A 25,003-nucleotide genomic window follows, 5' to 3' on the forward strand; every position below is an offset into this window, starting at 1 on the left:
CCGTTCAACAAAAGGGGTACTGAGGGATTCAAAGGGACAAACCCTAAAACACAGAACCTGACTACCCAGCGAGACGCACATAAACAGGGACTGGGACCAGGGGTTTTCCCTCCCCCTGGAGGTCTCATGACTGTTAACCGTCTGCATTAGCAAAAGACATTCTTCCAGTTTTCGGATCTGGTGAAGGCAAGGGTGAAAGCTGACGGGGAACTCATTGGGCTTAGGTGCATTCCTTATGAGTAGGCAGATGTTCAGTCATAAGGAAACGGGGGTGGCTTGGACTGTGGGCCTAACATGGAGCTGACCAATGGAGTCCAGGTGGGTCAGCCACACACACCTTTACCTCCAAACATGCACAGCCTCACTATCAACATCCCACAGCACAGCAGTACATTCATTAAAGTCAATGAAAGTACACCTTCCCATCATTGTCACCCCATGGTCTGTAGTTGACTCTTGGAATTGTACATTCTGTGGTCTATATGTCTAATTGCTTTGACAAATGTACAATGATATCCACCAATAAAATGATGGGATAATATCTACGATTGTAATGTCATACAGGTAGATTCACTGCTCTAAAAATCCTCTGTGTTCTGGCTATTCATGGCCCCCTCCCCAGGCAACAACTGTTCTTTTTATTGTATCTATAGGTTTGCCTTTCCCAGAAGTCATATAGTTAGAATGATAAAGTATGCAGCCCTTTGCTTCTTTCACTTAATAATATGCTTTAAAGATTCTGCCATATTTTTTCATGACTTGAAAGCTCATATTTTTAACACTGAATATTTCATTATCTGGGCGTCCCCGGTCGTGCTAGTGGTAAAAAACCAACTTGCTAATGCAGGAGATATAGGAGATGAGGGTTCAATCCCTGGGTTGGGAAAGATCCCCTGGAGGAGGGCATGGGAATCCACTCCAGTATTCTTGCCTGGAGAATCCCATGGACAGAGGAGCCTGGTGGGCTACAGTCCATAGGTCACAAAGAGTCAGACACAACTGAAGCAGCTTAGCAGACACACACATTCCATTATCTGCATGTACCACAGTTTATTTATCCAAATGCCTACAAAGAGCATTTGGTTGCTTCCAAGTTTGGGCACTCATAAAGTTACTACAAACATGTACAGGCTTCTGTGTGTGTAGGCATGTTTTAAACATTTGGGTAAATACCAAGGAGTGCTGTTGCTGGTAAGACTGATGGTGGCTCATTGGTAAAGAATCTGCCTGCCAAGCAGGAGATGTAGATTCAGTCCCTAGGTTAGGAAGATGCCCTGGAGAAGGAAATGGCAACCCACTCCAGTATTCTTGCCTGGAAAATTCTATGGACAGAGGAGCCTGGTGGGCTATAGTCCATGGGGTTGCAAAAGAGTTGGACATGACCTCGTGACTAAAGAATAACAACAAGACCATAATTAGATTTGTAAGAAACCTGAAGTGAAAGACTTCCAAGTGGCTGTATTATTATCCATTTCATCAGCAAAGAATTTGACTGTGTTGCCCACATCCTTATCAGCATTTGGCGTTTGGGGTTTTGGCCATTTATTAGGTATGTAGTGGTATCTCACTGTTGTTTTAAGTTTCATTTCTCCAGCAACACACAGTATGTTTATTTGCCACCTGTTTATCTCCTGTGATGAGATCTATTCCGATCTTTGGTCCACTTTAAAATTAGGTTGTTCATTTTCTAATTGCTGGGCTTAAGAGTTCCTGTATATTTTAGATAACAGTCCTTCATCACATGTCTTTTGCAATATTTTCTTCCAGTACATTCTCTTGACTTTCACAGAGTAGAAATTTTTAATTTTGACTAAGTCCAGCTTATCGACTATTTCTTACGTTGATCATGTCGTTGATGCTGTATCTAAAAAGTCATTGTCACATCCAAGCTCATGTCGATTTTCTCATGTGTCACTTTCTAGATGTTTTATAGTTTCCCAAATTACACATAGGTCTACTGTCTATTTTAAGTTAAATTTTGTGACAAGCATACAGAAGGTGTACTTGCATGTTGATGTCTAGTGTTTCAGCATTATTTGTTATGAAATGACAATCTGTTCTGAATGTTGCTGCTTTACTCCTTTATCAATAAAGATCAGTTGAATACACTGGGTGGGTCCTTCATCTGCTCCATTGAGCTGTTTGTCTGTTCTTTTACCAGTGTCACATCGTCTTGATTACTAAAGCTTCGTAGTGAGCCTTGAAGTCTGGTAGCTTCACTTCTCCAACTTTGTTCTTCTTCGATATTGTGTTGGCTATTCTGGGTTTTTTCTTTCCACTGTAAACTTATAACTGGTTTGTCAATATCCTCAAAATACCTTGCTGGGATTTTGATTGGAATTGTGTTGATTCTGTTGAAAGCAGAGAGGAACTGACATCTTGGCAATACTGAGTCTTCCTATCCATAAATATGGATCATTTCTTCCTTTATTTAGTTCCTTCGTGAGTCCTTTCATCAGAATTTAGTAGTTTTCCTCATATACATTTTGTGCATATTTAAATTTATGCTTAAGTGTTTCATCTTTTTGAATGCTAGTATAGATATTTCTTTTTTCCATTTCAAATTCCAAGTGTTCCTTGCTAGTACCTGTGACATTTTAATAGTGAGGATGCTGCTGTAGTAGTCAGGAATCTCCAGAGGAAAAGAAACAATAGAAAGTGTGTATGTACAGAAATAAAAAGATTTATTTTAAGGAATACGTTGCATGATTGTGGAAGCTGGCAGTTTCTAATGTTGCAGAACAAGCTGCCAGGTTGGAGACTAGGAAAGAGGAAAGAACTGATATTGCAGCTCAACTCTCAGGTCATCTGGGGGCAGGTATCCCTCTGGCGGAACCTGGTCTGTTTTCTCCTTAAAGTCTTCAGTTTCCAGGCTAAGGTCCACATTATGGAGGGTAATTTGCTTTACTCATAGTTTATCGATTTAAACGTTGTTGCTATTTAGTGGTTAAGGCATGTCTGACTCTTTGCAGTCGCATGGACTGCAGTGCCAGTGGTGGGCCACAGCCACCAGGTTCCTCTGTCCACGAAAGTTACCAGGCAAGAATACTGGCGGGGGTTACCATTTCTTTCTCAAGGGGATCTTCCTGACTCTTGCATCTTCTTGCATTGGCAGGTGGATTCTTTACCAATGAGCCACCTGGGATGCCCAATTTAAATGTTACTCTCATCTAAAAGATGGGCTTCCCAGGTGGCTCAGTGGTAAAGAATCTGCCTGCCAAACAGGAGACACAAGAGACAAGGGTTCGATACCTGGGTCAGAAGATCCCCTGGAGAAGGAGATGGCAACCCACTGTATTCTTGCCTGGAGAATTCCACGGACAGAGGAGCCTGGTGGGCTACAGCCCACACGGTTGCAAAGAGTCAGACACAACTAAACATCTAAACAACCACCACCACCACCTCATCTAAAGGACACATCCCAGCAACATCTAGACTGGTGCTGGGATCAAATATCTGGGTGTTGTGGCCTAATCAACTATAAAATTAACCATCACAGATGAGCTACTTGAAGGTCTTATTTATGACCTAGCAATACAGTAAGAATTATTCAAACAAGTCCTTTTACCCATGAATCAATTATCAATAAGAACAAGAAGCATATTAATAAGAAAATTCAGCTGTTCACCAATAGGCAACTCAACCTCTTTGTTTCTGGAAAAAATATCTAGTCTTTAAATTTCATTCTATATTAATTCGTTTTGCCCATGTAAAAATTCATAAAATCTTCACATATTTTTTATATGTATATTCACTGTCTGTTACTATTTTCATTCATAGTAACCAAATTTACTAGGCTTACAGCACAAGAGTGGTTTTGACTTTAGGTACCAGATACAAGCATGAATCTAGTATAACTAGAACAACAGGAAAAATTCCATCATTGCCATTCTCAATTTTTCCCCATCATTTAACGCATTATTTAAGTGATGCATGTCACTTACATCATCCTTTGCTTTTAATACTTAATCTCAAAACATGAATGTCCTTAGAAGAGACAATTCTTATGTACTATTAGACAAATATTCTTTAAGTTGTAATATCCATTTTAAATATTCTCTGACATCTTTTAACTTCTGTTTGTCAAACATATCTCAATTGGAAATAAGCACTTCTTTTGCTCACAGTTCACATTTTAATTGTTTATAAACTGTTCTTTTAGACGTAGTTCCTGGTGTTTTATTTCCTACTGCACACACCTCTGGAATGTTAAAATAAACAGACACACACCCCATACATGTTTTGGCAAGTTCCAGATGCCCTACCTTATTACCTAGCAATACATTTTGTGTTCTCAGTTTGCTGTTTTTCTGTGCTTAATGGTGATGGGAGAAGCTATCTACCAGGACAAGAATAACCATAAGGCTCAATATCACTTCAAACTGCTCAGCTATTGAATAGTGGTCACTTGAAAGGCAATTTTGTGTGTCACCACCTAGGGAATTTACTGTTTGGGATTGTGATTTCTTTAATCTTTTTGTACCTTCTAAAAGTCTGTCTTGTATCTGATTCATCCAATTTATCTTTTCTTCTATTATCTATATTTCATAAGATTGCCCAATCTAATCACTCACTTAATATCTTCTTTTATGGAACCCACCTTCTTTTTATATGACTTTCCATTCATCACAATAAAAGCAAAAGAGAAATAGTAATAAAAATTGTTCAAGGCTAAAAAATCATTTGTGTAAGTCTATCTCTTTCCAGATATCTATATTCAAGTAATTGCTTTTATAGTTAAAATAGTATTCAGTGAGTATCTCTGGAAAATATTGTTTTGATGTACACATTATAACACAGAACAGTTCTATGTAAATTTAATTTTGTGAAGCAGACATTTCAAATTATTTTTAATTTGTCATTTGAAGATTTTAAAGAAAAATAATATTGAGGTAATTATTAACTGGCAAACTAGTGACCAACATAGCCTGTAAAAGGCATTTTGTTTTCCCACAAAATGGGGAAATGACTGAAATAAGATACACCGACACACACACACACATACAGAAAATTAGTTGTCGGTACTTCAAATTTCTTTTCAAAAATATCATAAGACTTGTTAATATCAGATTCATCTACTCTGATGGTAGTAATTAGGTGAAGTTAAGCAGCAGCTGTTTCATCTCTCTCTTGTTTGTGTTTATTCCAGGATTTAAAAATTCATTTATACTTTAACTTCTTGGTCCTTGCAGGTATTTGAGTTGCAGTCCTTCAAGTAAATGATCCCTTTAAAAGATATATACTTCATGATTAACCTGTCTGATGTATTGAACTTTAGACAATACCAACTTTTTTAAAAGTAACAAAATAAAGCTCTTATTAACCAAAATTTCAAATGCCAAGTCTCCAAATGTCTGTCACAAGAGAAAGTTGCTCTAGGGGAATGAATCAATAGATATTCCCTAGAGGGCACCTGTGGGAATAAAGGAAAAACAATGAGTCTAATTAACATATGACCTGTGCCTCATAATATAAATAATTGATCTGTCTTCTACATTACCCCTAGGGGCTTCCCAGGTGGCTCATTGGTAAAGAATCTGCCTGACAATGCAGGAGACACAGGAGACACAAGTTTGATCCCTGGGTTGGAACGATTCCCTGGAGGAGGAAATGGCAACCCACTCCAAGTATTCTTGTCTGAAAAATCCCATGGACACAGGAGCCTGGCCAGCTACCACTGTCCATAGGGTCACAAGGAGTCAGACATGACTGAGCATGCACACACCGCATTACCACTGTCGTATATCCCTACATTACACCAGAAAACTTTGTGTAAATAGCTATGGATAATGGTGGCATCAGAGAAGGCAATGGCACCCCACTCCAGTACTCTTGCCTGGAAAATCCCGTGGACGGAGGAGCCTGGTGGGCGGTAGTCCATGGGGTCGCTAAGAGTCGGGCACGACTGAGAGACTTCACTTTCACTTTTCACTTTCATGCATTGGAGAAGGAAATGGCAACCCACTCCAGTGTTCTTGCCTGGAGAATCCCAGGGACGGGGGAGCCTGGGGGGCTGCCGTCTATGGGGTCGCACAGAGTCGGACACGACTGAAGCGACTCAGCAGTAATGGTGGCATTGTGGTTAACCACACGCTCACAAATATACACCTTATCTAATTGTGATAGCTTGTTAGTTACAATTGTGATCCTATCCTCAGAAAAATAAATAAATGTGCTTTAGAATTCTACTGGGAAGATCAAAAATATCTGGCAATTTTATCCCTCCTGTGTGACCTAAATGTGAAACTCTTTACCTTTTGACTGCATTCTTAGAAAGAGATAGGAAAAAGAACGCTGATTGGATTTATCCACTCACAATCTTTCTGACAGAGTAGTGTGTTTACAGGGAGTTCTCTGATGTGAGTGGACTATGACTACAACATTTATGATGTATAGAATTCCTGGAGAGACTAACCTAGAACCTATGAAGGTTTTGAACATGTGTCCTTGGTATTAGAGATATCTGTCATAGGTCTGTTAAGGTGAGCAGAGATATTTGGGCAGTGGATTCTTGTCCATGGATGTTGTGATCCCTTTGAAGATGAAGTCACTTACAGGAAGCCTTAAAACTAGTCTTAGATAGCTCTCTGACAACACCTGGTAGAACAAGCATAAAAAGACATGTCAAACTGCCAGTACAACTAGGATTCAACTATTCACTTAATCCTGTGATAGTTATTCACAACTTACAGTTAAGGTATTAATTAAAGAAATGGCTAGAATCCTACAGGAGACCTTGTAAACCATACACTATCATGTGTACTAATACACCCTCACTTTACAAGTTTAAAAAATGACTATTACATGTACTATTACATCTTCATTTTACAGACTATAAAATGAATTAAACTATTATCAAGTGATTTGCAGATGGCATTCATTCATTTATTCATTAGCCAAAATATTTATTGGATAATTTCATATTGTGATTAGTGTGTGAAGCAGTCAACAGGGCAATGGAACGGAGGGTAATAAAGGTGTTTTTCTTTGAAGAAGACGGTCAGGCAAGGGCTCTCTGAGGATGTAATGGTTGGAATGAACTTGCTGAATGAGAGGGATATAGGAATCCACAGAACTCAGTAGGAGAATTATAGGCTAAGAGAATAGCAAATACAATGGCCAGGAAGCAGAAAATGGCTAGGCAGATATGACATAAATAACGAATACAACAGCAGCCATTATATGAAAAAGAAGTGAAAGTGTTAAGTTGCTCAATCATGTCTGACTCTTTGCGACCCCATGGACTGTAGTCCACTTCCATCCAGGGAATCCTCCAGGTAAGAATACTAGAGTGGGTAGCCATTCTCTTCTCCAGGGGATCGTCCCAACCCAGGGATCAAACCTGGGTCTCCTGCATTGCTGGCAGATTCTTTATAATCTGAGCCGCCAGGGAAGCCCCTAAAGGCAAGGGAAGTTAGGCCAGCCAGAAGTCATTATACAGTGCACAATAAATTAAGTGAAATAGAAGATATCATATAAGAAGGTATTTGAGGAAAACAAATTTCTGAGGTATATATATATCTCAAAGCCTGTGAAAGCCAACTTATTTAGGACATGTAGCATTATTTTTAGGCAATCCTTGTCTATTTGAGGCTTTAGCTCATGAATTTAAGGAGAGACATATCTGTATGGTTATATGACTACTTCCTACTTCCAGTTGAGCTCAGTTATACAGGTTTCAAACACAGAATATATATACTTGCGTTCAACCACGGTTGAGGTTTTGCCAGACAAGAATGGCGAAGGGAAAGAGTTGACAGTGATTAACAAGGGTTGAAAGGGCCACCAAACCTAATATGGGAAAAAGGCAAATCAAAGCAGAATGGTCCCACACAATACTGTCAATCAACTATACTTCCAAACATTTTTTTAAAAGGGGTACAGATGTGTAAAGTCTATAACTCAAGAGGATGAAATTTTAAGATAGTGGTCTGTCTAGTCAAGGCTATGGTTTTTCCAGTGGTCATGTATGGATGTGAGAGTTGGACTATAAACAAAGCTGAGTGCCAAAAAATGGATGCTTTTGAACTGTGGTGTTGGAGAAGACTCTTGAGAGTCCCTTGGACTGCAAGGAGATCTAACCAGTCCATCCTAAAGGAGATCAGTCCTGGGTGTTCATTGTAAGGACTGATGCTAAAGCTGAAACTCCAATACTTTAGCCACCTGATGCAAAGAGCTGACTCATTGGAAAAAACCCTGAAGCTGGGAAAGATTGGGGGCAGGAAGAGAAGGGAACAACAGAAGATGAGATGGTTGGATGGCATCACCAACTCAATGGACATGAGTTTGGGTAAACTCCAGGAGTTGGTGATGGACAGGGAGGCCTGGCATGCTGTGATTCATGGGGTCACAAAGAGTCGGACATGACTGAGCGACTGAACTGAACTGAAATAATTTTAAAGGGCTACAGGACAAAGTTCATAAGGTAGAGTCAGTACTCAAAGAGTGAGATACTAACAGTGTGGACTTCAGGGGAAAATAAGCTAATGGCAGTGTAAGATACAGAATATCTATGGGAATGGAAGACTAAATTGAGGTGAAACCAAATTTTGCTAGAGATGAGACAAAACGCAAAGACTAGGGTTTCAGATGGATCATTTAGATGATTATTTGAAGTCACCAAGGAGGGCAAGAGGAGTCAGTATGGACTGAGTGAGTTGAGCAGGCCTTTAATTAGGGTTAGTGAGTAGGTGTTCTGTTCAGTTCAGTCAGTTCAGTAGCTCAGTCGTGTGGATTCTTTGCGACCCCATGAACTGCAGCACACCAGGCCTTCCCGTCCATCACCAATTCCTGGAGTTTACTCAGACTCATGTCCATTGAGTCCGTGTTCTGTAAATGACAGCCTCAGAGGTGGTAGAGAAGGATACTACTGATGGCATAAGCATCAGAGGATATGAAGAGATGTTTTGCATATGTAATGGGGAACCAAAAAGGATATTTCTTCTATTACTGTCCATGATTTATACGACATGTCAAGGAAGAACAGCTTTCATTTGTGAGGACTTGTTGGAGAAAAAGGGATCTCTCTTCAAATGCAGGTGTTCATTAAGCGATGAGAACACTAGTTACTTAATCTTAAATAATTATAACCAAAAGACAAAAAAATCATTTTTTAGCAATCTTGGACTGTAGTTGCTGCCATATTTAAGATTTTTCTTATTTGTATTAATGTAAATTTTAAATTGCTTAATTATTTTTGTTTGTGTGTGTGTGTTAGTTGCTCAGTTGTGTCCGACTCTTTGCAACCCATGGACTGTAGCCTGTCAGGCCCCAGGCTCCCCTGTCCATGGAATTTTCCAGGCAAGAATACTGGAGTGGTTTGCCATTACCTTCTCCAGGGGATCTTCCCAACACAGGGGTTGAACCCAGGTTTCCCACATTGCAGGAGGATTCTTTACCAACGGAGGCACCTGGGAAGTCCTATTCTTCATTCTTATGTGATATATCAGCTAAAATGGGTTCAAATTTTCTGACACAAGTGTTCATTTTGATTATTTCCTAATTCAGCGTATGAATTTTATTAGTAAGCTTTGTTAATAACAAGCGACCCCACCCAAATCACAGTGGCTCACAACAACATATATTTAGGTCTTGCTCATGGTAGATGTCATTGGCCTGGCTCAAGTTCTGTGGTTCTGATCCACAAGTTTTCTCCTTCTAGATTCCAGCCTCAGGGAACTGTCCTTATTTGGGACATTCAGAAAGGCAGCTGGCAGGAACTCTTGATGTCTCCTAAGCTTCCCCTCAGATATTTCTGTATGCTTTGTTCTTTCACATTACTTTAGCTACAGCTTGCAGTGTAGCCAAGACCCAAATCAATGAGTTAGTACTGTAGGGACCTACTTGCATGCTATGTGTCCATAATGAGGATGGGTAAATCCCTTACTAGGAAGAAAGTAAAAATTTAGCAGAAAAATAAGACCTACCACTGGTAGATCTAATAGCTTACTCAAAAGATAAGATTTAATAATAAATCATTAAGAGATGAATACTCAGGAGATAAATCCATACTGGGCAGGTAGAGTTGCATCTATCATGGATAAAGATCCAAGCTGACAAAGTCTGTAGAGTCTGAAGGGATACGAGATTTAAAGACAGAATAAATGTTAGCAATATTTTTTTCTATAAAAATCACAGAAAATAAAAACAGGTGAAGCAATGGGAATAATACTGTTAGAAAAGAAAGGTTTGTTAGTCCATACCTTAAATCCTTCACAAAGTGGCAACTCTTCCACAGTAAATTATTCATGATCCAATGTCTAGCCACCAAATTTAGTGACTCTGACATATTAATTTTGTCATCACTACACAAAAGCTCTATGTGTCAAAGGGCAAAGCTTTTTTTTGTTGTTGTTTCAGCATGGGGATGTGGGCTAATGTATTTGAAGGCTGATGGCCAAAACTCTCTTTCCGTAAGTCTATTCCTTGGCTGATAAAACTTTTATCTTCAAGAGTTTCTAAGAGTCAGACATGACTGAGTGACTTCACTTTCATGGATTGGAGAAGGAAATGGCAACCCATTCCAGTGTTCTTGCCTTGAGAATCCCAGGGATGGGGGAGCCTGGTGGACTGCCATCTATGGGGTTGCACAGAGTCGGACATGACTGAAGCGACTTAGCAGCAGCAGCATGTAGTATTTCTGGTTTAATCTTGACCCTTTCTGATTGGCATGTTTCTTATTTAGCAGACTTATCCCATTTAAGTTACATTTATGAATTCACAACTATGTAGCTATCCTGTAATTCTAGAAAATTCACATAATATACACTTCCTGAATCTTAAACTTGGAGAGTTTTCCCCTAACTATATTGCCTCATTAAATTAATAACATGTATATATAGTAATGGGCTTCCCTTGTGGCCCAGCTGGTAAAGAATCTGCATGCAATGCAGGAGACCTGGGTTCAATCCCTGGGTTGGGAAGATCCCCTGGAGAATGGAATGGCTACCCACTCCAGTATTCTGGCCTGGAGAATTCCATGGAGAATTCCATCAGGTCCTAAACAGTCAGACACAATTGAGAGACTTTCACTTCACTTCAAATATAATAAATTAATATGTTTATATCTTTTGAAGATAGACTTCAAAACTCTTGAACATCAAACCAACAACCCTAAATAATTGTCTGATCAGGGTAGAAAGACTAAGGAGCAATTAGATATGAGAATTGAGGTATTCATAAAAGTGTAACAATGAGTTGGCTATTCACTCTCATGGTCCATTGTGCACTTTGGCAAGGGTCATTTTTATTTCATTACCAATAAATTAATAAATATATCAAAATACTTGACATTTGGTGAAATGTACTATTATGAAGGGTACAATTTGATGAATTTGGTAAAGTCTATAAGCAATAACTGGCACTCTGATCAGAGCATAGAACATTTCCATCATCCTGGAAATGCCCTTTATTCCCCTTTCCAGTCAATCTCCATCTACCATATGCAGTGAATCTTTGTTATTTATCTTGCTATACATTTGTTTATCTTGTGCTTGAGCTCCCTAGGGATGGACTTATGCAGTAATATTCTTTCCTAGCTTGGTCTTGAGATTTTTCAACTTTGTGTTACAGCAAACTGTGTTCTGTTTGGCTTCTAATTCTTTACACTTTAATTCAGAAAGTGGCATGCACTCAGCAACTAGTGCGAACATGAGGCTCACCTCAAGCATTTCCCTTCTCTTAGGGATCACAGATGTGTTAGCCCATTTCCTCTGAGAAGCAGAAGCTAAGACAGGATTAGACATGCAAAAGATGTACTGGAGGACTGGACTGTGAGGAATATCAGGAGGCAGGGGGCTCCATCAGACTGTTATGCAAGGCTTACCCTTTGAAGAAAGAGGGGAGGAAGAGGGGCTGGGTAGGAAAATAAATGTCAGCCTTCAGTACAAGTCTATGAGAGTTTCAGTCATGCCTATGGAGAATCCTGAAGGCAAAGTAGCCCCTTGGAAGGCACGGATGTTTCTGCCATAATCATTCATTGGCTGGGATCAGCTCATAGGAAGTGGGGTCCTGGCAGGACTGTGGCAGGGGAACTGTGGCAGTGGTTGGTTGAACAAATAGCATCTGTTATTGCTGTTGGTCATGGGGCCATACCCTGTACTCACTGTTGCCTCCCCGTTTCACCCTAGGCAGGCACCTTTGAAAGTCTCGGTGGCTTATCTAGTGGTTTCATTCGGACCTCCATTCATGATGGTTCTAACCTCTTGGTGATCATCATCTCCCCAGGACAAGTTTCCTGCTTGTGTCTCTTCACAATTATTTCAGAGGAAAGTTGCAACAGGAGCATCCAAGTGGGTCACTTGAATTCCATGTTGACACCTCTCTGCCCCCATCACATCTGCAAAGGTGTTCTCTTCCCCAAGGCTGTTTTCACAGATCACTACCTGTCTGAATATGAGGGGTCAGGCCGTGTCTCAGGTCAATGTCCCACCTTCTGTTCAGGATTGCATTTCCTCTGCTTGCTGGGTAGTGACGGAGCCAGTCCCAAGCCTCAGTCTTAGCATGTGTTGGGGGAGGCTCATACCAGTAGTATTAACATTATTTCACGCTGTCTGAAGGGAAACTCTTTGAGAGGCAACGCCTGTGGCAGCCATACCTGTGTCACTACTCATCACGGCAGCTGCACCCACGCTGCTTCTGATGGTCAGTTGCTACCTTTGACCTCTGTATTTTCAAGATTCCATTGTCCTTCTTATCTGCAGAGAACACGGCTCTATGACAGTATTTTTATTGCCCTGAGTCCTGCCAACAGACAATAGCTGTCCTTGAGCTTCTCAAGGACAATGATGTTCCTGCACCAGAATTTCACTGTTGCTTTTGGAACTGAGGAGTATCCCAGGCTCTCCCTCGGGACATGATTAACCGGTGGGTTTTCAGGCCGTATATAATCCAGTAGCTTGGCCATTTTTATTAATTTTTAAAATTCCCCTTTGCCCACGTCAGCCATGGCTGTTTTGACTTTTCTACTCTACTTATTATGGGCTTTCACTATCTCCAAGCTTCCAAGATCTATCTTAACATTGATTTGACATGTCCTTTGAGATCTTGTCAAGCTGCCAAACCCTTTATCGCAAGACAGTTCTCCCCTTCTTAATAAATCAAGGAACTGTTATCCAATCTTATGTTCTATTTTTGATACAGGACCATCAGGATGCAGTCTCAGTAAGATTCTCCCAGCTCCTTTCCATGTATATGACTAAGTCCTGCGGACCCACGAGGAGTCTGCTGGGAGGTGCCCTAGGGATCATAATTCCTTGCCTCCTTTCACCTGCCCAGCACTTCCCCAGCTTGGAATCTAAAGGGGAGCTAACAGCCAGGTGCTGAGGGGTATTCACGTTTCCTTGTGAAGCAGTGATCACTCAGTAATTTTCAAGCAGTGGAGGAGTGCAGGCCCTTATTAGGAAGGAGCAGGCCTCTCCTTCAAGTCAAGATGATTTAAGGGATCTGGAGTTAATATAAAGAGTTCATCAACCCAAATGTCCCCAACTCGAGCCTCAGGATCTCAGTCTTTCCAACCAGGGATCTATCACTGGCACAACCTTTGCAGAAAGACTGACAATTCAATCTTCTCTGGAAGGCTCTCTGCTATTATTGTAATTAATTCCTGGGCGGAATACTCAGTTTTTTTCCCTGTCTCTAGCTGCAGGAGATAAGAGTCCCTTTATAAGCTGCCAAGGAGGCCCTCTGAATTTTATACTTCACCTTCAATTGGTGATTAATCCCCCACAGCCTTTTATTGGTTTTCTCGGATGCATCAAAGTCATGCAATAAGAGACACCTGGCATGATTTCCTTCTAACTAATACTTTCCTCAGCCACGCAAAAGCCGGAGATACTGCACCTGTGAGTGTATACCAAAGCAATTCACCAAAGGTGAGGGATTTAATAAATTCACTGCAAAAACTGTAGGACTGTGCCTACCAGCACTGACGGAGTCTTCCTTGCCAGCTTGCTGCCAGAGCATCCAGCTTCAACAACTCATATTAAGAACTATTAACCTGGACCACTGCTGACACATTGTTTTAAGTCAGAACTCTGGAAAACAGACCATGAGTGGGAGATTTTCAAGTGGAAAGTGTTTGGGGCAAAAAAGACAACAACAACAGCAAAAAACAAGGTGTCTTGGGCAGTGCCGTTAATACCAATATTTAGATATAAACACTCTAGAACTGGGCAAAGAGAGAACCTGAACTTCAGTGAGTTACCAAGATAAACTCATAGTTTCATAGGAAGCACTGGAATTGGGGTGGTCCTTTAGAGTGGCCTTCCTTGAGACCATTTGGGGATGGGAGTCCACCTGAGTTTAGATGCTTACTTGAGCTGAAGGAAATTTCTGGAGAGGGACACAGCTCTTGGTGTTCCACAAAGGTGTGGGAATGAGAGTCTCAAGTCTTTTTTTTTTTTTTCAGTATTTATTTGTATTTTTACTTTACAATATTCTATTGGTTTTGCCATACATCAACATGAATCTGCCACGGGTGTACATGTGTTCCCCATGCTGAACCTGCATCCCACCTCCCTCCCCATACTATCTCTCTGGGTCATCCCAGTGCACCAACCCCAAGCATCCTGTATCATGCATTGAACATGGACTGGCGATTCATTTCACATATGATAATTTACATGTTTCAGTGCCATTCTCCCAAATCATCCCACCCTCTCCCTCTCCCAGAGTCCAAAATACTGTTCTATACATCTGTGTCTCTTGTGCTGTCTCACATACAGGGTTATTGTTACCATCTTTCTAAATTCCATATATATGCGTTGCTAAGTTGCTTTAGTCATGTCCAACTCTGTGCGACCCCATAGATGGCAGCCGATCAGGCTCCACCGTCCCTGGGATTCTCCAGGCAAGAACACTGGAGTGGGTTGCCATTTCCTTCTCCAATGCAAGAAAGTGAAAAGTGAAAGTGAAGTTGCTCAGTTGTGTCCAACTCTTAGCGACCCCATGGACTGCAGCCTACCAGGCTCCTCTGTCCATGGGATTTTCCAGGCAAGAGTACTGGAGTGGGGTGCCAGTATACTGTATTGGTGTTTTTCTTTCTGGCTTACTTCACTCTATATAATAGGCTCCAGTTTCATCCACCTCATTAGAACTGATTCAAATGTATTCTTTTTAATGGCTGAGTGATACTCCATTGTGTATATGTACCACAGCTTTCTTATCCATTCATCTGCTGATGGACATCTAGGTTGCTTCCATGTCCTGGCTATTATAAACAGTGCTGCAATGAACACGGGGGTACACGTGTCTCTTTCAATTCTGGTTTCCTCCGTGTGTATGCCCAGCAGTGGGATTGCTGGGTCGTATGGCAGTTCTATTTCCAGTTTTTTAAGGAATCTCCACACTGTTCTCCATAGTGGCTGTACTAGTTTGCATTCCCACCAACAGTGTAAGAGGGTGCTCTTTTCTCCACACCCTCTCCAGCAGAGTCTTGCAGGGGGAGTCTGGGCGGCACACTGTATCATCTACTATAGAAAGTGATTGAAAATGGCATTGCACTGTTTGGTCATTCCTTGATTTTGCATTCATAAGAATTTTAGGACCTTTATTTTTCCCTGTTTTTGACTGTAGTTTCTGAGGTTATGAAGTTGATTCAAGTTTCATCAGGTTTACTCTGTACTGTCTTTAGTGTTGGCACACATGACAGCTATTTTAACTTACGAATGTTGGAGTTTTGTTACTTTACATTTTTCTGAGAAAGACAATATATTCCTTTCAAGAAACCCAGGATTTTATAGTAAAAAAAGGCAGATTATGTCTGACACTTCTTATAATGGCTAACTTCAGCAAGCCCAGTATCTCTAGTAGGCTTTAGAAAAATGGGCTGTTTAATTAATTCTTGGAGGTTTAAAGGAAAATAAAAAGAAGGAAAGGAAAAAAAAATATCACCTGTAGTTTGAAGTGGATTTTCTTCATATTGCTGTGTGAAGCAGCCAATTGTTGATTTTGGAAATGCTTTGTAATGTTTAATTTTCAGATCACCCTTAATGACACTGAGATTCACTAACTAAAAGACTCAAAGTAAGAGACCCTGATATAAGTGACAAGCACCTCTGTTCTTCCTTCTGTTTGCAGTGGGATAACAGAACGCAGGTCCACTGATCCAGACAGCAGTGTATAGGAGCATCCCATGGCTCATAGCACAAAATCCCAAAGATGATATGTGCAGAATCACATTCTAATACGATATTAAAAGCCAGATGGTAAGGCAATATGTAACATTATGGTTTAAAGAAAGAGGATACTTTTGTGCGAGATTGCACATTCAAACATATTGAATGCTCAATGTGGCATTTATTTGGATGGGCAATGAAAGATTCATATAAATGTTCATGAGTTATCACACGGCTGCACATAACGTTCACCAACACTTACCTAAATGTTTTCATATTGTGGGAGATAGCTTCATCTAGAAAGCCTGAAAGTGCACATTTGAATGGATGATTAATGAAAATAGATCTCGTTGATATTTATTGTAGCATCATCTACTCACTCTAATGTTTACGTATGCCTTTGTGTTGTTTCCAAACATTGAAATAAAACTGTGGTAGGAGAGCTATAAGAATAGTCTGCATGTTATTCTGAAAAATGAAGGAATAAAATGACAAATGAATTAGCCATTTTATGATATGTTCAGAGATTAAAGAGAATGTCTGAATGAGTGTTTAGAACAATGCGATTACGGAGGTGGCTCAGTAACCCTTGACTCCTGGAGAGTACGGCGTACAGCAGACACAAAAGGCACAAGGTCCTGTTCTCTATCCCTCATTTCAGACAGTGTGACTGCAGAATTGGACTGCTGCTGCTACTAAGTCGCTTCAGTCGTGTCCGACTCTGTGCGACCCCAGAGACAGCAGCCCACCAGGCTCCCCCGTCCCTGGGATTCTCCAGGCAAGAACACGGAAGTGGGTTGCCATTTCCTTCTCCAATGCATGAAAGTGAAAAGTGAAAGTGAGGTCAGTCGTGTCTGATTCCCAGCGACCCCATGGACTGCAGCCCACCAGGCTCCTCTGTCCATGGGATTTTCCAAGCAAGAGTACTGGAGTGGGGTGCCATTGCCTTCTCCAAAGAGTTGGACTAAAATGTTCCTAATCACCAGATAGGGCACTTGTTTTTGAGGGTGGAGGATAAGAATCAAGGTAGCACAGGAATTTTACATATTCAAGTATCCTGGGAGAAAAAAGAAAATAAGGTAGCCAGGGAAATTTCCTCACAAATCAGTCAGGAACACATTCGTTTTTTGGCTCCTGCCTTAAGACTGATAAGGGAAATTAAAAAAAAAAAAATCAATCTGATTGCTGTAGATTGGGAGGCAGAATTGTTGTTGTTGTTTAGTCGCCGTGCCGTGTCCAACTCTTTTGCGACTCCATGGACTGTGGCCCACCAGGCTCCTCTGTCCATGGGATTTCCTGGGCACGAATACTGGAGTGGACTGCCATCGCCTTCTCCAAGGGGTGTTTCCGACCCAGGGATCAAACCTGGGTCTCCTGCATTGGCAGGAGGATTCTTTATCATCTGAGCCAGTAGGGAAGCAGTAGGCAGAATAAGAACTCCTTTAACAAAGTTTAATTATTTAATCCTCACTGTGTGTAATATGGCTTTCTCTTTAGCAATGTTTACACTACAAGCTAAGGCTAAAAAAGTCTCTTAGCCCTTGTGTGACTTAAACTGCTAATTAATTATCACACAGTAACTGTAGGGTTTTCACATGTAACTCAGTACCTGCGGTCATTAGTGCTCACAAGGCTTCACAGTTCTCCTTCTGTGCCACTGGCAAGTAAGGCTTTGAGACAGTAGGTACTCGATCGAGATTCAACAACAGAATATGACAAATACGCCATTTTTCCCTTTATCTCAACCTCTTGAATATTTCCCATTCTATTTTCTTTAACCCACACCTTCTTCTCCTCATAATAACTCTTGTCATTTCATCCTATAAAATGAGCATGTCTTTGTTAACTTATCAAATGTTTTTTACTGTAAGTTGTCTATTTCTCAGTATTTTAATAAGCCTAAGGGATTAACATTAAATGTTATTGTGATGGCTGCTTTTACGTGTCAACTTGGAGGGTTTTGGATGAAATTAGAATTTAAATTAGCAAACTTTGGGTGAATCAGATAGCCCTTGATAACCTGAGTGGGGCTCCTCAAATTAGTTGAAGACCTGAATGAAGCTTTAGCAGACCACCTTTGGACTTCACCTACACCGCTGGCTTAACTGTGTCTTGAACCTGCTGGTCCACACTGCAGAATTTTGACTCACCAGCCTCTGTAATTGTGTGAGCCAATTCCTTATAGCTAATTAACCTCTGCTGCTGTTGCTGCTGCTGCTGCTGCCGCTGCTAAGTCGCTTCAGTCGTGTCCGACTCTGTGCGACCCCATAGATGGAAGCCCACCAGGCTCCCTCATCCCTGGGTTAGGGTTCTTCTCCAGGCAAGAACACTGGAGTGGGTTGCCATTTCCTTCTCCAATGCGTGAAAGTGAAAAGTGAAAGGGAAGTCGCTCAGTAGTATCTGACTCTTCGCAACCCCATGGACTGCAACCTACCAGGCTCCGCCGTCCATGGGATTTTCCAGGCAAGAGTACTGGAGTGGGGTGCCATTGCCTTCTCCATAATTAACCTCTATCTCTCTCTAAACATATCTCATTGGTTTTGTTTTTCTGGAAAACCTGGACTAATACAGGTATCATATGAAACTTGGACGTTCAAAATTAGGTAAAAGAATACTTCAGAAATTTAACTGTGATTACAATGTTACCTTCTCTTTATGAGTATAACTAGACTCTTAAATACTGTCTGCTTGGATAGCAGAGCTTGCTTAATGGAGAGATTACATCACTAATTGCATAGCCAGGGCAGGTTCATGACTGTATACTAGTGATCTCTCTCAAGAAACTGACAATAAAAGCCGTTTATTGAATATCTGAAATCCTCAAAACCAGCAATAGCAAATGGAAAAGGAAGAAAGAGGGAATTACATAGAGAAAGAACCTTGGAAATCTACATAAGTATCTCTTGGGGTCTTAGGTTGAATACCAATCTGCATGTGTACAGTGAAACTCCATGACAGCAAAGAAAAAGAATCAAAGGAAAGAATAATTGCCAGGTATTCATAAGAAAAACAGGTACTCTTGCCATAAACGCCACCTCTAGTACAGCCTCATACAACTGGGAAGGAACCCCCAACTCCCACCTCCCACCTTCACTGAGGTTTGTGTCCATGAAACCTACAAGATCACAGCGAACAAGGGAACAGTTGTTAATGAAGGCAAAGGCACTCCCATTTCAGTGCCTTTCCTCCTCTACCCAGGGCTCAATGTAGAGGGAACAGTTAAAATCTCCTATCTCCCTGTCTTCTCCTGAAAGGGGTTCATCTGCACACTTTGAAAGCACTATCCAAGAACTGGGCTTCTCTAATTCAGCACACATCTCTGTTTCGATCTCTATTTATCTGTATATCTTATGGTTCCTATTTCTATCTTTAGATGTCAGAGCTTTTGTGATTTTTAATTCTCATTTACATATATGTTCTACAGTGATTTTTAAATGGAGTTTGGAAGATAGAGAATGAAATACTGTTAATAACCTTCCTCAAAATAGAGAGATATAATTTACTATATTTTTGACAGTTGTTTTAATGGCCTCATCATTGTCTTAAATTTAATGGTTATGGTGCAATATTCAATCTACTAAGAACTGTTCTCAAGTATAATTAATAAAATCAGGTCTATTCAATAGACTATTTCTTTTAGGTTTCTTCCCATTTTCCCACAAAATGTTGGAAGGGTAATTTGTATGCTTTGGCTGAATATTATTATTGTTACAACTTTACCTTTATATAGTTTAATACACTTACTTGATAAGTTGTATTACATTTATATTTTAATATGAGGTTCTAATTTTCACTGGGCTTCCCTGGTGGCTCAGTGGTTAGGAACCCACCTTTCAATGCATGAGATGTGGGTTTGATTGCTGGGCCAAGAAAATCCTCTGGAGAAGAAAATGGCAACCCACTCCAGTATTCTTGCCTAGGAAATTCCATGGACAGAGGAGCCTGATGGGCTACAGTCCATGGGGTTGCAAAAGAGTTGGACAGGACTCAGCAACTAAGCAACAACAATTTTCACTAGATTACATGAGTCAAGTGCTCTTTCCTGAAAGATTTAGCTACTTATATATTAATTTTTGCCTGGATTTTACCAACCCTGTGCTTTCTTTAAAAATTTCATGGTACCTAACTGGTAACTAATACATTAAATGACCTCAGACCCAGGTATGGAAGACATATTCTGAATCAAGTTCTAGCATTTTTTCTGAGCTATAACAATGCAAATTATGCCACTGTACTAGAGCTCTGAGATGTACTAAAAAAATAAGAGGCATAACATTAATTGTGGCAGGTGGTGCATTTCATTTGCAATGGCAAAGATTATTACTATACAAAATGAGTTTACTGTAAAAGAATGTTAAAAATTTCTATCTAGTGCATTACTAAGTCTTTAATTTCCCCCTGTTAATGCACCTTCAATAGCAATACACAGAGAAGCCACTAGAATTAAATATTTAAATGATATTGCGTATTTTTATTAAAGGAAATATTTACATTAAGCAAAATAACTTTATATCTAATAAGCCTCACTTATGTGATTAAAGATTAAAGCAGCGTATATTCTCTCTCAGGGAACTTGATAGCAACTGCTGAATTACTTTAATAATGAAAAATTGGATTCAACAAAATTTAAACAATACAAATAATCATGTATTTTAGTGGTTCAACAGTTTAGTGTTAATTACCTTCAAAGATATATTCTGCCTCAAAGCCTCCTTGCATGCCAAGGAACATATTGAAGAATTATAAATGTGTCGTGTAAAATATGTTGTCACATATTCTGCAGTAACTGGCTTTTAGAAAAACCTGCCCAAGGCTTAAGGAAAAATGAAAGAGTTTAAAGTGTTATTTGTCTACATCAAAAGCAGTAGTTCATCAGTGAAATGAATTATGGTAACTTTGTGAAATATAGAAATAAAGATGCATCTGTGTAAAAGAATAATGGGCAATAAGTAGAACAGTACAAGCAAATCTGAAGTTATTAAAATGTTCATGATATATTAAATAAAATACAGTTGATATAAAACAACATGTATCTTATGTTAAAAATAGCATGGGTAAATGTTGTATGCATGCGTATATGTGTATAAACAGTGTGTGTAGAAATTGAGAAAAGATTGCTAGCTTCTTACATCCTGAAAGAATTGTAACTGAATGGCAACAAGCATCATCTGGGTAGTGGGGTTTTGTGTTCTTATTTTCCTTTGTGAGCTTTTAAAATATTTTTAAAGCTTTTATTATGAATGTGTATGACCAGTACAATAAGACAGTAATAACTGCAAGAGAAATATTACCATTAATGATTATAAAAATAGTTATTAATTATTTAATACATACTATCCTAATTACTGCCTATTTCAGCAGAAAAAAACCTTTGTTTTTGCTAAGAAGAGACACAAGTATTAACCAATTATTATTATCTCCTATCTAGCAATAAGATACTATTATATCTTATGATTATGATAACACCTAGAACCATCTTATTCATTGTATAGTCATTCTTTTATTTACCTTCAAGGAAAGAATCTGTTCATTCTTGCACCTCTAATTTCTTCTAACTTATCTTTTCTGGTTATCCCCATAAATGCACATGAAGTTTGGGGGGGATGTTGAGTGCACCTCAGGAGACTCATTCCATTAGAATCCAGGAGTGTTGTATGATGGTGACCAGCAACAGAGTAGTTCCCTCTGAAATGCCTTTGTTTGAAGGGAGGTGAGGCCCTGAGATTTGACAATTTCTCTCCTGGAGTGGCAGAAAGTGAAGAAGAAATAAAGAGCCTCTTGATGAAAGTGAAAGAGGAGGGTAAAAAAGTTGGCTTAAATCTCAACATTCAGAAAACTAAGATCATGGCATCTGGTCCCATCACTTCATGGCAAATAGATGGGGAAACAGTGGAAACAGTATCAAACTTTATTTTGGGGGGCCCCAAAATCACTGCAGATGGTGACTGCAGCCATGAACTTAAAAGACGCTTACTCCTTGGAAGGAAAGTTATGACCAACCTAGCTGCTGCTGCTAAGTTGCTTCAGTCGTGTCCGACTCTGTGCGACCCCATAGACCAGCAGCCCAACAGGCTCCCCCATCCCTGGAATTCTCCAGGCAAGAACACTGGAGTCGGTTGCCATTTCCTTCTCCAATGCATGAAAGTGAAAAGTGACAGTGAAGTCGCTCAGTCGTGTCCGACTCTTGGCGACCCCATGGACTGCAGCCTACCAGGCTCCTCCATCCATGGGATTTTCCAGGCAAGAGTACTGGAGTGGGGTGCCATTGCCTTCTCCAATTGACCAACCTAGACAGCATATTAAAAAGCAGAGACATTACTTTGCCTACAAAGGTTCATCTAGTCAAGGTTATGGTTTTTCCAGTGGTCATGTATGGATGTGAGAGTTGGACTATAAAGAAAGCTGAGTGCCGAAGAATGGATGCTTTTGAAGTGTGGTGTTGGAGAAGACTCTTGATAGTCCCTTGGACTGCAAGGAGATCCAACCAGTCCATCCTAAAGGAGATCAGTCCTGGGTGTTCATTGGAAGGACTGATGCTGAAGTTGAAACTCCAATACTTTGGCCACCTGATGCGAAGAGCTGACTCATTTGTAAAGACCCTGATGCTGGGAGGGATTGGGGGCAGGAGGAGAAGGGGACGACAGAGGATGAGATGGTTGGATGGCATCACCGACTCAATGGACATGAGTTTGGGTGGACTCTGGGAGTTGATGATGGACAGGGAGGCCTGGCGTGGCGTGCTGTGGTTAATGGGGTTGCAAAGAGTCAGACACGACTAAGCAACTGAACTGAACTGGACTCCTGGAGTGGCCAGAGTCCAGCGATGGCTACTGTGGGGCTGGGCTCGGCTAGCCCCTGTGCCTTGATGACTGGCTTCTCTCAAGGGCCATCCTCATCTCAGATCTCCTCTGGGATCGTCTTAACCTTCTGTTCCAACTGCATCCAATTCCTCCCTTCTCTCCTCCCAACCCTGCTGCATGCATTCCCTCACACATTCTGTCCTTTAGAACATGGCTGAATACAATGTCTGCATACACATCTCTGTTTCTGGGTCTGTTCTGCAGAGAATATATCAAACTGATGATACGAAATTGCTTCCAGGGAATATTTATCGGAAAAAGTAAGGCCCTATATAAGAAAGGCAACTCATTTTCAGTTCAAATCCCTCATGAGAGAAGTGTCTTTCTTTTGCCCTCACATTTAACATAGCAAATAACCCTGAAGTAGGCAGAGAATTTCAGAAGAGACAGAGCTGCAGCCAAAGCTGCCAGACAGACTCTGCTCCTGTGGAAAACAAGTCAGACTGTCAGTCAGCATATTGCAGAACATCTCAGAGGGAAGCAAAGTCTCTGTAGAAATCAATTGATGCAGATTCTACTTAAAGTGAACTCTGGTCTTTTATTGTTTCAAAGGCTAAATATTTAGTGATAATGGCTCATAAAATCATTGTCAGAAGGAAAAGGATCAGCAGAGTTGAGATAATTTAATTGGATTCAATTAAAGAAGTACTTATCAAATTCTTACTATTTCTACATGTTTTTGGCACTGTTCTGATGCTGGGAACGGAGAAGCAATGCACATAGAGTAAAATAAAAATCTGCTCCATTACTAATGCTAAACATTAAGGGGAGAAACAAAACCAGGAAAAGAAATAGGTAGTTCTAGGTGGAGCTGGGGATTTAAATGAGATGAAGGAGGAAGGAGTAGGTGATATTTGAGTTAACACCTGAACGAGTTGATAGAGTGAAGCATCTGGTTATCTGGGGGAAAGAAAATTAAAAAATGAATTTTAGCAAAGAATGTAATATTGATTTTATGGGGAGAAATTGGGAAGATCCTCTGGAGTAGGAAATGGCAACTCGCTCTAGTATTCTTGTCTGGAAAATTCCATGGACAGAGGAGCCTGGTGGGCTATACAGTGCATGGAGTCACAAAGAGTCAAACACGACTGAGCAGCGCCACCACCAATGTGAGTTAACATCTTTTTACTTCCACAGTGAGAGGAAATGCAGAGCTCCCTGCCCGTCCATTCCTTACCCACTTCTCATTGTTCACACCCTTCACTTGCTTAACCTGCATAGTATCAAGCACTCATCCAGTCCTGTCTTACATGCCCACAATTCTTGAAGCCTGAGAGCTAAATTTAAATATTGGTGGTGGTGGTTTAGTCACTCAGTCATGCCTGACTCTTTTGTGACCCCATGCACTGTAGCCCGTCAGGCTCCTCTATCCATGGGATTCTCCAGGCAAGAATACTGGAGTGGGTTGCATTTCCTTTTTCGGGGGATCTTCTGGACCAAGGAATTGAACCCAAGTCTTCTGCATTGCAGGCAGATTTTTTACTGCTGAGCCACTGGGGGAGTCCATATTTAAGTATTATTTACCCTTAAAAAAGAAGAAAATACTGCCAGTTCTGACAACGTGGATGAACTTTGGGGACACGATGCTAAGTGAAATAAACCAAACTCACAAATACTACATAATGTTATTTATATGCAGAATCTGAGAAAGCTGAACTTAGAAAACAGAGAGAAGAATGTTGGTTTCCAAGGGCTGGGGTGGGGGAGCGGTGGAAATAGGGAGTTGTTGGTCATAACAAACAGATTTTTATTTTTAGGAGGAGTAAGTTCTAGTAATCTAATGTGCAGTATGGTAATTACAGCTAGTAATCTACCATATATCTGAAATTTGCAGAGAGTAGATTTATGTGTTCTCACCATATACACACAGTCACAAATGGTAATTCTGAGGGTGCTATTATTGCCAGGTCTGAAATCTTCCTTTTCTTTTAGTGGCGTGAAGCCCACTGATCTTCAGGCCCCAGCATTCATGTCAGTTGCCTTGAGAGACATTTTCTCGACCTAGGACTATGGTAGTCCCCATGGATA

This window comes from Bos grunniens, chromosome 7, assembly GCF_055505025.1.
Source record: "Bos grunniens cultivar Pamir isolate PY7600 chromosome 7, Bosgru_T2T1.0, whole genome shotgun sequence".
Lineage (NCBI taxonomy): Eukaryota > Metazoa > Chordata > Mammalia > Artiodactyla > Bovidae > Bos > Bos grunniens.